Source organism: Lonchura striata, chromosome 3, assembly GCF_050655825.1.
Source record: "Lonchura striata isolate lonStrDom1 chromosome 3, ASM5065582v1, whole genome shotgun sequence".
Taxonomy (NCBI): Eukaryota; Metazoa; Chordata; class Aves; order Passeriformes; family Estrildidae; genus Lonchura; species Lonchura striata.
The window spans coordinates 65680212-65694082 of NC_140705.1; the positions used below are offsets into that span (position 1 = coordinate 65680212).

A 13871-nucleotide genomic window follows, 5' to 3' on the forward strand; every position below is an offset into this window, starting at 1 on the left:
AAGCATGGTTTTGTTTAGGTTTTTATAGAACTTGTTTTATAGACCTCTCAGTGCCTGAAATTGATGTAATAGCTAATATTATTGATCCTATTTTGGAAAATAAGGCAGAAATTCCTTTGTGCTGAGTGTGTTTCTTCCTACAGGGACAAAGAAATTAGTATCATCTTCTCAATAATAAATAGCAGCTTTGTACTTACAGTGAATATGAATTAAATTCAAGGTGAAGGTAGTAAAGGAATTTCTAGAACTTATTGTTCTTTTCTTCTCCTTGTATCACTTGTCATGTTTGCAATGGAAAAGTGTCTTTCTCTAATTTGATTTTGCTATACAACTAGACAAGAACAATTTGGCACTTTTACTTAGCACATTCTGACTTTAAAATATTCCTTTTTTTGTTTTTTTTTTTTTTTTTTGATAGTTTGTGCAGTATGACCATATGCTTCATGTACTTGGTAGTTTTTAATGTCATAGATATTTAATTGAAAGTGTGCATGTGTTATTTCTAGGGAAGTGCTAGCTTTGGTTTGTGTTCAAATCAATAACGGTACCTAAATTCTGCTCTGAACTTTTAGAATTGGCATCCGAAAAATGACTTTTAGAGTGACTCGGATGTTCTCACTAGCACCTTACTACTTTATACAGCCCCTCCCAGAACTTATGTGTTCTTTGGTAGTTGTTTTTTTTTTCTTTCTGCTGCCCTTTTTTTTCTGTTCCTTCTCTTTTTGACCTCTCTTCCTTTATTTTAGTATGTATTTGTCTTGCCAAGTGTTCCATTTACCAAAAAAAACAAAAAGCTCTAATTTTCTCTAGGCTCTTTCAGATAGCTACTTGATTAGTAAATATCTATTAGTGGTTATGTTTATCTCCTGGAAAATAATATGCTAACAGAGAAATATTTATGGCTTTAATATTTCATGGGTTTAGGGGCATTTATGAATATTTTAAAAGAATTACAAAAACCCTTAAAACTAATACCTGAACAAACTACAGAATTGAATTTTTGTCTTGCTGTACTTTCTTGTGGTCTGCTCATTAGCTGCTTGAAGGTGAGACCAGTAAAATATGTAATTATATGTTGCTGGGTAAATCGCTCTTTGATAGAAGAAGAAATATCTACAGTATAAGTGTTATCAGTTATCTTTTCTATAGTAGGGTTTTCAAATTAAAAACATATTTGCAGTAGATTCTGTCAGGTTTGTAGGCTGTGGCCATTACTCTTATCATGTGATGGGAAATTTTGCTATTGATTTTGTTGAGAATGAACTGAGGGTTTTTCCAAGGAGCTACAACTGTGCTTTCAATTGTACTAAATAAAAAAATGTAACCATTATGGTTTCTGGTTGAAATCTTGCCTAGATTTAAATGGTTTTTAAAACATATTTTTATTAGCTGCTATTTTCACAAGCTGGAAAAGTCCTTTCTCCTTGGAATCAGCTGCTGAGATTGTGGGTGCCCCTCCTCCCCACACCTAATGCTGTCAGTCAAATGCTGTTAAATAAATCTGTACTCCTTTTTTTCTGCTTATTTGCTTCTTTTTCACTCTCACCAAACCACCCCCTCCCCCCAGTGCCCACTCACCCCTTTTCTTTTTCCAGTTTAGAGGCCCTTAAGTTGTGGCCTGTCAAGCAGTCTGGTGAATTTCTGGATGGTTTTCCATTTTTTCAGCTTTAAGTTCAGGAATAGAAAGTGTTGTCAATAAGAATGAGATTTTTTTTTTTTTGGTACATTAAAAATATTGAGAAGTCAAGAAGTGGAATAAATTGATAATTGCATTATAATTATCTACTGATGCCATATATCTCTTTCAAAAGCATTTTTAACCTATTTAAGGAGAAGAATAATTTTAATTATTGGTGCCTTACTAGACTTAAACTGCTTGGGAGGAGCAAAACTTGGAAAAACGGTATGAGCTATAGTAAAGAAACTGCAAGAAAGCTAGGCTGAGGAAAGAAGGGTTTTTGCATTGTGAGTTTGTATCATGCTGTTCTGGAACTTTATGCCCCAACCACGAGATCATTCCAACTTTGGTGAAGGGGTGGAATTTGTTTGGATATGGGTAGATTGGTTTGCTTTTGTGTCTGGTGGAAAATTTCCTAAAGGTGGAAATTTTGCCGACATTGTAATTAGTTTCCTGTTCTTTTTTTAATTTAAAGTTGTGTGCAGAGGAGTTGTTGGCTGTCTGCCCATGTGCTCCCTTCCCTTGCTTGATCTTCAGAATCTATGGTTTCTGCTCTCTCTTCTCATAAATACACACATTTTTCAGACCTGTTAGCCCATTGCTTGTGCTCATGTAGACCATCAGCCTGGGAAAAAAAAGGCCTGAAAGGGTATGCTAGTAATACCCGAAGGACGTTTTCTTTCTATATCCCCAAAACTATGTATAAAGAATATTTAAACCCTGGCTTTCCAAATACTGTCAGCATCTTTTAAATACAAGAAAAAATTGGAAAAGAAAAGCATTTTTTTTCAGAGGTTCATGTTTAAATCACAGCTCTGGATGTTGTTTAGACAGCTTGCAGCTGAAGAATGTTTCTTGCAGTTTTTTATAAGCTTCTTTTTTTCCCCTGTACAAATAAGTGGTAATGCTGCATGGAAATGTGTATTTCTAAGTACCTGAAAAAGTTGCTGTTTTCCATGTGTTCCCTTTCAATGTATCTAAGATTTGACCAAGTGGATGTTGCCTGAGTTGTAAAAATAATTCTGTTTATGTGACGTCAGATCTACACAGGAAGCTAAATGTCCTTCTGCTGTTCAGCTAATTGGTAGCACTAACCCTTGGAAGTTTGTGTGACTGAAATACTTGTCCAATACCTCTGAGTAGAGGTGACATACTGCTAAGTATTTTTTTCCTCAATTGTAAGCTGTATTTTGAAACTGGTGATTGACAAGCAGTAGTATAACTTTCCAAAGGTCACATTACTGGTGATAATAATCTTGGCTATTAATTGTTTGACAGCTAAGCTGTCTTTGCTGTTATATTTTTTTCCTGACTCTTTCATGCAACAGTTTTAGCTTGTTAGTTCATGCCATGTCTGCCCTGTTCATGGAGAATAAAGGTTTTTGTCTTGTCTTCTGGTGACAAGCTTTAGCTGCCCAAGGGTGTTACTGAGTTCTACCTAAAAGTGTCTGCTTAACTAATAAAGATGGTTCATTAATTCTTTGTTTAGGTTTTACTTGCTAGGTCAATCCTAGTTCTTTGAAGTTGGTCCCCTCCCTTGCTGGACTGAAGGGCTCTGGCTGTTGGATCCCACTGGGGCCTTGCTGGTGTTGGGCATAACTCTTTGCAGTTGACAATTTGGTCTGTTTACCCCCATATGGCTGTTACCCTTTTCTAATGTTGTAATTCTGTGGATTCATACCTTGCATCCACAATGACCCTGATACCTTGGGTTGCAGAGCCAGAGGTTTATTTTACATCACTGGTGTATGCAATGCTTTGTCGTTAGTTGTATTTTCTTGGTGTTGTCCCTGATGAATAACACTCCTGTAGTTACCAGGCTCTCCCTCCAGTGTAAGCCATTTGGGAGTCTAAGCCTGTTGTTCTGTACACTAATGCTCTATCCAGTTGAATGTGGCCTACTGATATAAAAAGTAATTCTCTTTCTCTACCCAAATCAGCACTAAAACCAGTGATTATTCCTGTAATGAGGATAGCCCCCCACAAAACTTTTCTTGATCTCTTTTTATGTTTGTAAAAATACATTTTCCACATATTTTATACTCATTTGTTATTTTAATTTATACTGTGCTTCTCTACTCCAAATGTCTAGTGAAACAAAATCAAAAGATATAATGAAGTTAATTTCTGGCATTTGCTTATTTCCTTTTTTGTGGTAATTTTTTGTCTAGTATACAAAAATAGTTTGAGTTGACATAATCAATTCTAGACAAGTCTAAGTTAACTGTTTAACATCTTGCCACTTTTTGATTAATGAAACAGAAGCATTTTTATGTGGGAGGATTAATAAGTGTTCTCTGTACAGCATAAAAATCTTGTTCCAACAATACGCATTTGTTTCAACCTTCTGTTATCTTTGTTTCCCCAGAAAGTTACAGCTCTTGGTCACTTACACCACCAGTTTTGGGCAAGGGTAGCATGTTTTCTTGCTGAGCAGCAGACCATCTCCTTGTATGCAGTCTCCATTTCCCCCCATGCTGTGATCATAAACCCAGCCTTGTAGGTGAGCGCCTCTGCACGGTTGTTAACCCCTACATGGATGAGAGTGTCTGTCAGAGACACCTGTGTGTCCTCTGTGTTTCATCTCCTGCTGGTTTTCTGGTGGGTAGAGGGAACTGAGGGTAACTTTGTTCTCCACTTTATACACTTTATTCCTGAGCGGGATTAGCCGGTAGGTGCTACAGGAATATGTGTGTGCAAAAGCAGAGTCTGCAAAGGATTTGTCCATAGTATCGTGAAATGTTGCACAGTAATTTAGCCAGGGGAAGGGATACGCTGCTGAAAGAAATCAAGTTCATTGGAAAGCCCTGGACAGTTCAAATGCACAGGCAAGAGAAAAGAAAGCCAAAAATGTCATTCTTGTTTCCTCAAGCCTTAGTAATCGAAGGGATAAATGAAAAAAATCCCCATGCACACATCTCTGTAGTGCTGTATATCTTAGTCCCTACTTGTATAATCAGCAGATCTTCTGTTTAATGCAGTGGGAGTCCATGTAGTGTCTTTGAATGTTGTCTGCATTATTATCCTAATGGACTGAATATGTTTTGATTCACAAATGCTGATCTTAATAAGAAGGGGACAAGAGGCAGCATAGTGGAGATTTTTTTGTGCTAATTGCTGAACCACACATTCATCTACTTTTGTGAACTTTGGTGTTTTCAACAGTTTATTTTTAAATAGCAAACATTCTTAAATAATACTGATGTTACCCACTTTCATCACAAAATTGCTGAAAACAAGCAGTTCAACATATTGCTTTTAGGGGAAACATTTTGCAGTTGCTCCTAGCCTGGAGCTTTGAGGAAATTAGGAAATCACTTAGAGGAAGTTATAAATCTGTGTAAAGGGGCTTTTAGATTAAAGAATACTTTTTCAACCATGACTGTGGCTTATAGTAGGATGCTGTAGAATAGAATGTATAATCTGATTGTGTAGAAATTACTGTGTTGAAGTTGGGGGATGTAGGGGTGAGTAGGGAGGGAAGGGAAAGAAAGGTTGATGAGAGGAAAGGAAAAGAAGGAAAAGAAAAGGCAAAGTGTAGTTTTTACCTTGTTTTCCTAAAATTCTATCCCTGGAGGTTCTGCAGGGAGGATCTGCAAGTTGTCTCTTACTGTTTTTTTTTGTTGTTTTTGGTTTTTTTTTTTTTGTTTGTTTTTTTTGTGGTGTCATTGAGGAAAACCCTCACCAGAATAAAAGGCAATTTTTATTGTGCACTGAAATACACTTCAGTTGAAGCAGACTATGACATCAGTATGTAGGTGTGGAGGAATCTTTCTGTCTTAGGAACTGGTTTATTCCTATCAGTCACCCTAAAAGAAGCTCTGCAAGCTCCTCAAAAGTGCTTTTTCAGTTTTTTAAAATAGAAGCTGTCTTCTAATTTTCAGCCTGCATTTATTGAGAATTTGGTTTTTATGTTTTAAAAAATATGAATGACCTTTTTAAGTTTAAGTAGGTTATTGTGTAACAATAGAATGACCCAGACACAGTGCCCTGTGCATATTCTCCAACATGGGTGTATCTCCTTGCATAAAGAGATTAATTGCAACAATAGTCCCCATTTGAGGGATAGCCCAGACTTGCAGCACAGTAAGAGCAGGTGTATCTTTTCAATGCCTTTATTCTGCTGGCTGAAAAAAGGCAAGCTCTCCTGCTCTCTCCTTGTTCAAATAGCCCACAACCACAAATACTCCGATATTCCTTTCCTGCTAACCCCATTTAAGTTTGAATGTGGTTTTGTTTCAGAATTTTTAATCTGGTATTTTATGAAATGTCTAGCTAGCATACACTTTCATATCTCTAGAAACATTCAAGTCTTTTTCTGTTATGAGGTATTTAATTTTTCTGATTTCCTTTCCACCTCTCCTTAAAAAGCATACATTTCTAGAAGCCAATTTTCTTTTTACTACTGAGGAAAAGCAGGAGATTGCTCAAGTAATGTTTAAGCATTTTCTTTTGTTTCCTGGCTTTTGTCTTGTTTTCTTTTTAAAATGATATACAGTGTTTTACTACTTTGTGGAATATTCTTGGACGGTGCTGTAGGGGGTAAGTTATCCCAGGTGTTACAAATTGTGTCTTGAAGTTTTAATTGCAGATCCAAACTGTGTGTATACCACTGCTGACATTTTCAGTTTTTGCTTCTAACACTTAGAACAGAGGGTTTTTTTTTAATTAGTGAGTTTGGTAGCCACATATATTACATAAACAAGCAGGGGTGCCAAATCTGGTTCTTGATGTTCTTAAATTTTATTTATATATCGCAAGGCAACTACTACAATCCCTGCCCCTACTGGTTTCTTAGATAAAATAAATGTTTGTAAAGTCAATTTTGCAGGGCTGCAATTTTTGGCAACAAAATAATTTTGAATACTGGTAAGGGAATTTATGGATTTAAATTAAAGTTTGTAGTATATCATAATTCTAGTTTTATACCCTGTGCAGTTCAGTGTTTTGGATTTTTAATGGGCATAGAGCAGTAATCATAAAAGTGATTCAAAATGCACCCAGTAATTACAGAGATTTGCTGTTGCTTTTGCATTAAAATGATTATGATTTACAATCAACAAAATTGCAGTCTGTGGTTTTACTTCAGATACTCATGCTATTACACTGCTTATTAGTTATGGTCAGTGATTTAGAGCTTAAGAGCTACACATTAGAAAGCTGTAAAAATTAGTTATTTTTAATAGATAATAACAGTAAATTTCAAAAAGACTTTATATGAGTTATTAGTTATATTAATCTTGTATATTAAAGAATATACATGTAGTCCTTTGTATCTCCTTTTGTTGCTGGAAATTAACTACAGCTAAAATGACTTAGATGGACTGCAGTAGCCAGTCACATACATATGCATATGGATTTTTTCCGCTCTTTCTATTGTGGCCTAAGAATTTAAGGTTAGCTACCAGCTGCCTTTCTTTGGCATGTAAAGCAAGTAGTTTTCTAGCCCCTTCCCATAATACCCTAAATGCCTATCTAGGTATATATGAGTTATTGGAAAGGTAGCTAATATACTGAAGTTCTGAGCACTTAAAATCATACAGAAAGAAGGAAGAGCTATTTTATTTGCAAATTATTTTAGAATGCCTTGTGAATAGAACAAGTACTTAGAGTTTTGCTCACGCTTCTTTCTGTCTATTTTCTCGCTTTTCTGTATACTTTTTCGTACTTTCATACATCAAAACTCAAGAAAAGGCAACTACCCTTAAGTAGTATTAGTTGAATGGACCCTACAAGTAAAATAATGACTGTTTACAGGAGCATGTAGTGACAGGTTGAGGGCAAATGGCTTCAAACTGAAAGTGAGTAGGTTAAGATGAGATATTATTCTTTGTCTTTAATTCTTCTTTAGGAAGAATCTTAATTACTTCTTTAATTCTTTACTGTGAGGGTGGTGAGGCACTGTAAACCATTGCCCAGAGAGGCGTATCCCTAACCCCAGGAAGTGTTTCAGGCAGGTTAGATGGAAACCTCTGAGCAACCTGGTTTAGGAGAAACCTGGAAAGGTGTCCCTGTCAGTGGAGTTGGAACAAGATGGTCTTTAAGATCCTTTCTGACCTAAACCACTCTAAGATTCTGAGTTAGGCTTTGGGAACTCTGAGTTAAAGCTGTTATAATAATAACATGTTTCTTGAAATAATTCTTGAGTGTTAGCATAGAGAGCACTTTTCTGTTGTTAAACTTGAATTTTAACTAATAAGATAGAGATCAGGTACATTAGCAGTCAATTCACAATGTAAAACATGCTGCTATAGTTACTGATTATATACCTGTTAGTTAGGAATAGTGAATGAAAAACTCAAAACTAGAGAGGTTTCTGAAATTTTGAATGACAGTGGTTTGTTTCTACATGCTCTCATGCAGGGCCTTTATTATCTTTGACCAATAGTATTGCAAGAATAAATGTAGTATTTTATCTTGTGTATTATGTGCAATTCTACTGAATACAACCGTTGAATTAACATTTGTATTAATATCACTGATGTAAAATGTTCTTAAGAATGGTCTTTAGAAATTTTCCATATTAAGCTTCTTCATCAAAAAGTGGGTTTTGAAGTGCAACAGATATCAACTCTGTTGCTTTGGTTTCTTTGGGTTATGCACACTCTGGCAGATACTCTCCATCATGGCACCTTGTTTAGTGGTTAGGATAGTGTGAGACAGTGCATTGGGAATTAAAAATAGCAAGATTTTATCTTTATGCTTTTCTTAAGCACTTAAGTATTTGTAAAATCAAGCAGGAGAGATGCCAAGCAAAATTGAACCTGAAAAATTTTTTTTCACCAGTCTATTTGTATTTAGAGATTTTTTTGATTAATGAAGTGTTCCATTTATATTATGCCATTTTGAGTGAACTTTTGATTTCCATGCTCCCTGCAGAATCTCTCTGATCTGTAAAGCCTCATCTGTTCATTTCTCCTCCTCAGTTCCTTAACTGGAGGATCTGTGAATCCCTAGCTGGTATCCATCCCCAGTTTCTGCAGCTGATGTCTGATATATTTGTGAAGCCCAGATGGGTGTCTAGGGTGTAGCCAAAACTCCAGTGTTTGAAGCCCAGAAATTGTCAGGATGAGTTGGAGTTTGCCTAGGAGCCATTTATTGTGTAACCTTATAGCTGCTCAGTGAGATTGCATTCTTGCATGACTAGAGATGCTTTTTGCCAAATTAGATTTTAACTACTGTACTTTCACTGCATTAGTTGAAGTAGTCTGTATTAGAATAAGGCCCTCATTTTATAAGAAATTTAAACAAAGCCCCAAACCCAACCTTTTTATTAGGCTGTTAATTTAAATGTCTACTGCCTTCATCTTATCTAAGCACAGACACACACACAAAACTCCTCTTTGTGTCCTTTGAGAAGGGTTAGTTTTGATTTGGATAAATCCTGTGATGTGAGCAAGTCCATGGTCATGTGAAGCTGGGTGGCATATGGAGATGAGGACATAAGTGATGGGGAATTGACACATGCCTCTTTACAGTCAGAGTTTGACTCTGCCTCACTGTTCTGTGTGACCCTCTGTCCTCTGCACTGGAGATTCATGTTTTGTGAGCAGGGTTATTTTAGCTAAGTATTAACTGGGAGGGGTAGTGAGTGATGTTTGAGTAGCCAAAGACCCTAACAGAGTCCTTTGCTCAAACAAGCTTTTCTGCCATTTGTCAAGGGAATTCAGACTTGCCTGTTTAATAATAGCTCTGTATTTGTGAAAATAAAACTGTTGGGTAGTTTATTTTTTGATGATTATTACAGTAGATTGTGTTGGATGGGTTAATACTTGATGCTAGTAATTCAGTGGTTTCTCTGTTTAGATTCTCTTTTCCATGTAATACAGGAAGGACAAAAAAACTAAGACCTTAAGTTTCCACGAAGTCTGTAAAGCACAAACATCTGCTGGAGTCATGAACTGTGTATTGACTGTGTTTGGTAACAGGGCAAAGGCAGCTGATCATGATCATCCTTCTCTTAATTACTTTGTCAAATGTCACTATAGTTCCATGTAGGGAAAAGAAGCATTTCCTTAATGAAAAGAAAATAAGATAAATAGCAAGCAAAAAATGAAATAGGCCGGTAGTATGCATACTGCAGCTCTTAGTTTTGTTTAATCATAATTTTCAATTGTCATGTTAAATTCTTTCTTGCAAAGATCTCAGTACCTTTTTTCTCTACCAAAATATAGAGTCTCTAGTTTTAGTTTTACAGGCTGTTGGCCTTTTACCCTGCTAGTAACCCTAAGTGAATGTAGGTCAGAGTTTAAATTTGGCTGTTTCTTTTGATGCTTATTTTCTCTAGCCTTATACTTATCCACCAAATATTAATATTTTTTAGAAGGTTCTTAGTGTTTTTATGGAGCAAGATGAGAAGGAGGTATACTTTGTAAATGTGAGTGTCCATTTTACATTCTGGTAAGCCAGATTTCAGATTAATCTATCACTTGAAGCTCAGCCTAGCAATAGAAATTACATTTGAGGCCTTTGGACCTTCATGTGACAGTAGTAATCTGTAGTTAATATTTATGTTAGCAAAATCAAAGATGATGTTAATGCATATTTAACCCTGAAATACTTTTACATATTCAATCCCTTTTGGAGTAGAATATAATGTAAAAAGTGTATTATATCCTGTTAATTCTATTTTGATTTTTTAGCTTGTGAAGCTTGAATAAGGAATTTGTGGTCTAAAAAACCAAGACAGACTCATGACTTTTTCTACAGTCATGATCTCTGCCTGTTCAAAGGGAAAGTGACATTGTTTCAGGTTAAAGCTAACTAGATTATTAGCAGTATTAGTACAATTCAGACTTGGGTGTTAATTCTGAAATTCTGCTAGGAGTGTTCTGGACATCAAGCCACATAGGTAGATGGACAAGTTACACTTCCACTGTCCTGGAGCTGAGCTTAGTCTTTTCGATTTGTTAAATAATGTTGAGTCCCCTGAGCATTTCTCTCTGTGGGAGTATGACAGCAATAGTTTCCTGTGCAAAACAACCCACTACAGCTGTTTCCTAATACTTACTATAAAAGTGTCTGTGTGCCTTAAGTCATGTTTTATGTTAGCCTTTTAAAATGAAATATTCTAATACCAGCTGCATTTACATACATTAGCTGAAGCTGCCTAATTAGCTTGCTTAATTAGCATAATTAGCTAAGTCTTCATTGTTCTGTAGAGGTAGACTGCTGGGTAAGCCTTTGGGCTCAAAAATAGTATTTAAAGTACTTGGACTAAACTAGGGTAGACAGGGATGAACTGACTGCTTTTAAGATTAATCTTGGAAGTAGTAAAAGATGATATGGAAACTACTGAAGGTACAGGTGGGTTTAGTCTGTATGTATAAAGGAGATCCTTGAGTCTGCTAGGATGTAGAGATCTCTAATATAAATACTTAAATGAACCTTATATGAACAGTTTTCCTTGGGGCAAATACAGAACATGAGTTTGAACTGTGTTGCAGTGACTGTATATAAGATTGTTGGGATTGTTTAATGAAATTTATCAAAAAAGGTCAAGTCACTTTTATCTTCTTTTTACATTAACAATTCCATATGGGAAACTTTTAGGTTAGGCCTGCAAATGACTTTCAGGACACTGGAGATTGCCAGCAGTGAAAGCTGCCACATTCATCTCTGTTTTGGACATCTGGGCAGTGTCAGTTGGCTGGTGGTAGAGCAGCATCTTGTCTCTGTCTGAGAGCAGCACACCTGCACTGTTGGTGTGCTTGCACCTGCAGCCTGAGGCTGTGTTGGGCTTCCAGGTCCTTTCACATCAAATCCACGTGCAATACAGGCAAACAATGTGCTGCCATCAAGAAGCGTGTGCTGATTTTCTCAGGCTGTCGAAGTGACTGGTGCTTACTTCTAGGTCAGGTTGCTTCTGTAGGGATGTAGCTGTATTCTGTCTATGTATTTGCATGGCAACAGTGTATAGGGTTGGGATTTTTGCTTGAGGGGCGGGGTTTCCTGCCCATGTCACAGAACTTTAGCAGAGTCAGTGCAGAGTTGAATTTGGAATGTTTGTCTTGTGTGGCTTTTTTTAATGCTTAAAAAAATAGTAGCAGATGAACAATATCAAGTAAAACAAATAGCGATTTATGTTGTAGATACTGTAAATTTTAGGGTATGATGTACAGTAAATCAGTTTCACAAAATAGATTTATAGAGTCTAAGAAAAATAAGCCACTTCGTTATTTGCTTTGGGATAATTATTTTGGGTATAATAATGAACTGCATTACAGCCATACCTTCTGTTTCTTATTGAATCAGAATTTTAATTTCTTTGTCCTTGAATGACTTTTGTAATAGACCTTTATATTAATGTTTTGTAATGATGTGATTAAGTAAGAGACAGGATAGCTCATGTCATTTTTTTCCTTACTGTTTTCCCTCTTGATACATTGCAAATGATCTGAACATTTTTGAGGCTTTATTGTATGTTTCATAGCATGCGGTACCAAAGTGTGCAATGCCCTACAACAGCAACCAAAATATCAAGGCTTGTATGGTGGAGATGTGAAAGGGAGATAAGGCATTTTGATTACTTAGAAGTTCTAAAATATTATTAAATGAGGGAAATCGAACAATAAAGAGAACACGTGAAATGGCAGCAGCTGGCATGGACTTGCATAATTCCAAGTGTGATTGGGATCACGATAATTGCGTTATTAATGCCTTGTGTGTTGGTTCCTACAGCAATAGTGCTATCACTTGTCTGTGAAGCAGCATATATCAGACACTTTATTTCAGTGATTAGCCTAAACATAATTGTGAAAGGTGCACATTTGGGGACTCGGATCCAAACACTTGTGACTGATCAGTCCTAGAACTAAGCTAAGCTTCAGTACTGAATATATTCTTTCTAAATTGTGACCATTTTAAATAAATGGGAATATTGTTTTACTGTGCAAGCATTTCCTTCACCAGCACCTCTTGTTTCAGAAAACACTGTGGATTAATGATGAGTGTGTAGTAGGGGCCATATGGATGGGAGAAGTAGTGTTGAAAGCCAGATTAATTTATTATAATCAGCTTGTGTCTGGAACAGGTGAGGTAAATCATTAGTTGCCAAGGACATCTCATGAGTGTGAATAGAAGCAATACATTAACTGAGGAAAAGGCAGGCCAGAACTTTATTCTCTCGTTCCAAGTATAAAGGAGCAGAATGGTACAAACAGGACACTGTGCCTTACAAGGACTAGAGAAAATGTTTTGGGGTTTGTTGTTGTGGCAAATGTATATTGCTGTGAATGGCTATGTGTTATTTGTTTTGCTACTTGTCACTGATAGGTAAATGAGCTCTTTTGAGTTTGCATCTTGCATTCTTTTTGCAGGGCTTTTTTGCTTCTGACTATAATCCCAGAGCTTCAGAATCATCTGGCTTCCCTTTCTGTTTTAGAACCCGTTATACTTACTTGGATGGTAATGCCGGTTCCATTTTTTTATGACAATATTTTAGGGAAGCAGTATTTTTATTAAGTATGTGAGGTATTATTTTTAAAGTGTTTTGGTTTATCACAAAAAAACAGCAGTCATAGTGCTTAAACAAGAACTTAAGTGGTCGCGTAGAATAGAGTACTTTAATTTGAAGTACAGACTTGTTTAAATTGTGTGGTGTTTTAGGGCTTGTTTTGTCTCTACCCCCTAGGGATATAGTGATACTCTTTTTTGGAAAGTTGAAGTGATAGTTTGACTTTGGGGGAGAAAAAAAAGTAAGTTGATGTAAGACTTGCAAGATGAGGAATGTGGGAGATGGAAGTAAGGGATATTATGGGGTGGAGGCCATGCAGAAGAGTCATTACAAGTTTGTTCTTTGTCTTTTGGAAACTAGGAAGGCAATGTAGCAGAGTAAAGACAACACATAGAAAGATGACTGTGCTGGAAGTATAGGTTAGGATAGCCATCCTATGCTCAAGTACAAAACCTTGTGTGTGTGAGTATGGTGGCTTTTGGGGAAAGTTGGTTTCATATTATAGGGAATAAATAAATATTATTGTTTAATAATAAATATAGTCTGTCATATACACTGATAGTTATTGTTGAATGTTTGAATAGTAGCTAAATGCTGGTAGATAAGAAAGTTACTTGCTTTAGGTAACTGGGATCTTCCAAAGCCCATCTACATTTTCCCTGTTTATACCCTTATGTTTTGTATATCAGTATTCATGGAATATCATGGAATCCTATATCATGGAATGCCAAGACCCAA

At 36.2% G+C, this 13871-nt stretch overlaps 1 protein-coding gene across 3 annotated transcripts in view; it reads left to right on the forward strand.

The window, feature by feature from the left end:
* Window positions 1-13871, forward strand: part of LOC110468846 (SAM and SH3 domain-containing protein 1) — a 526394-nt gene that overhangs the window by 10787 nt on the left and 501736 nt on the right. The window lies entirely within an intron of this gene.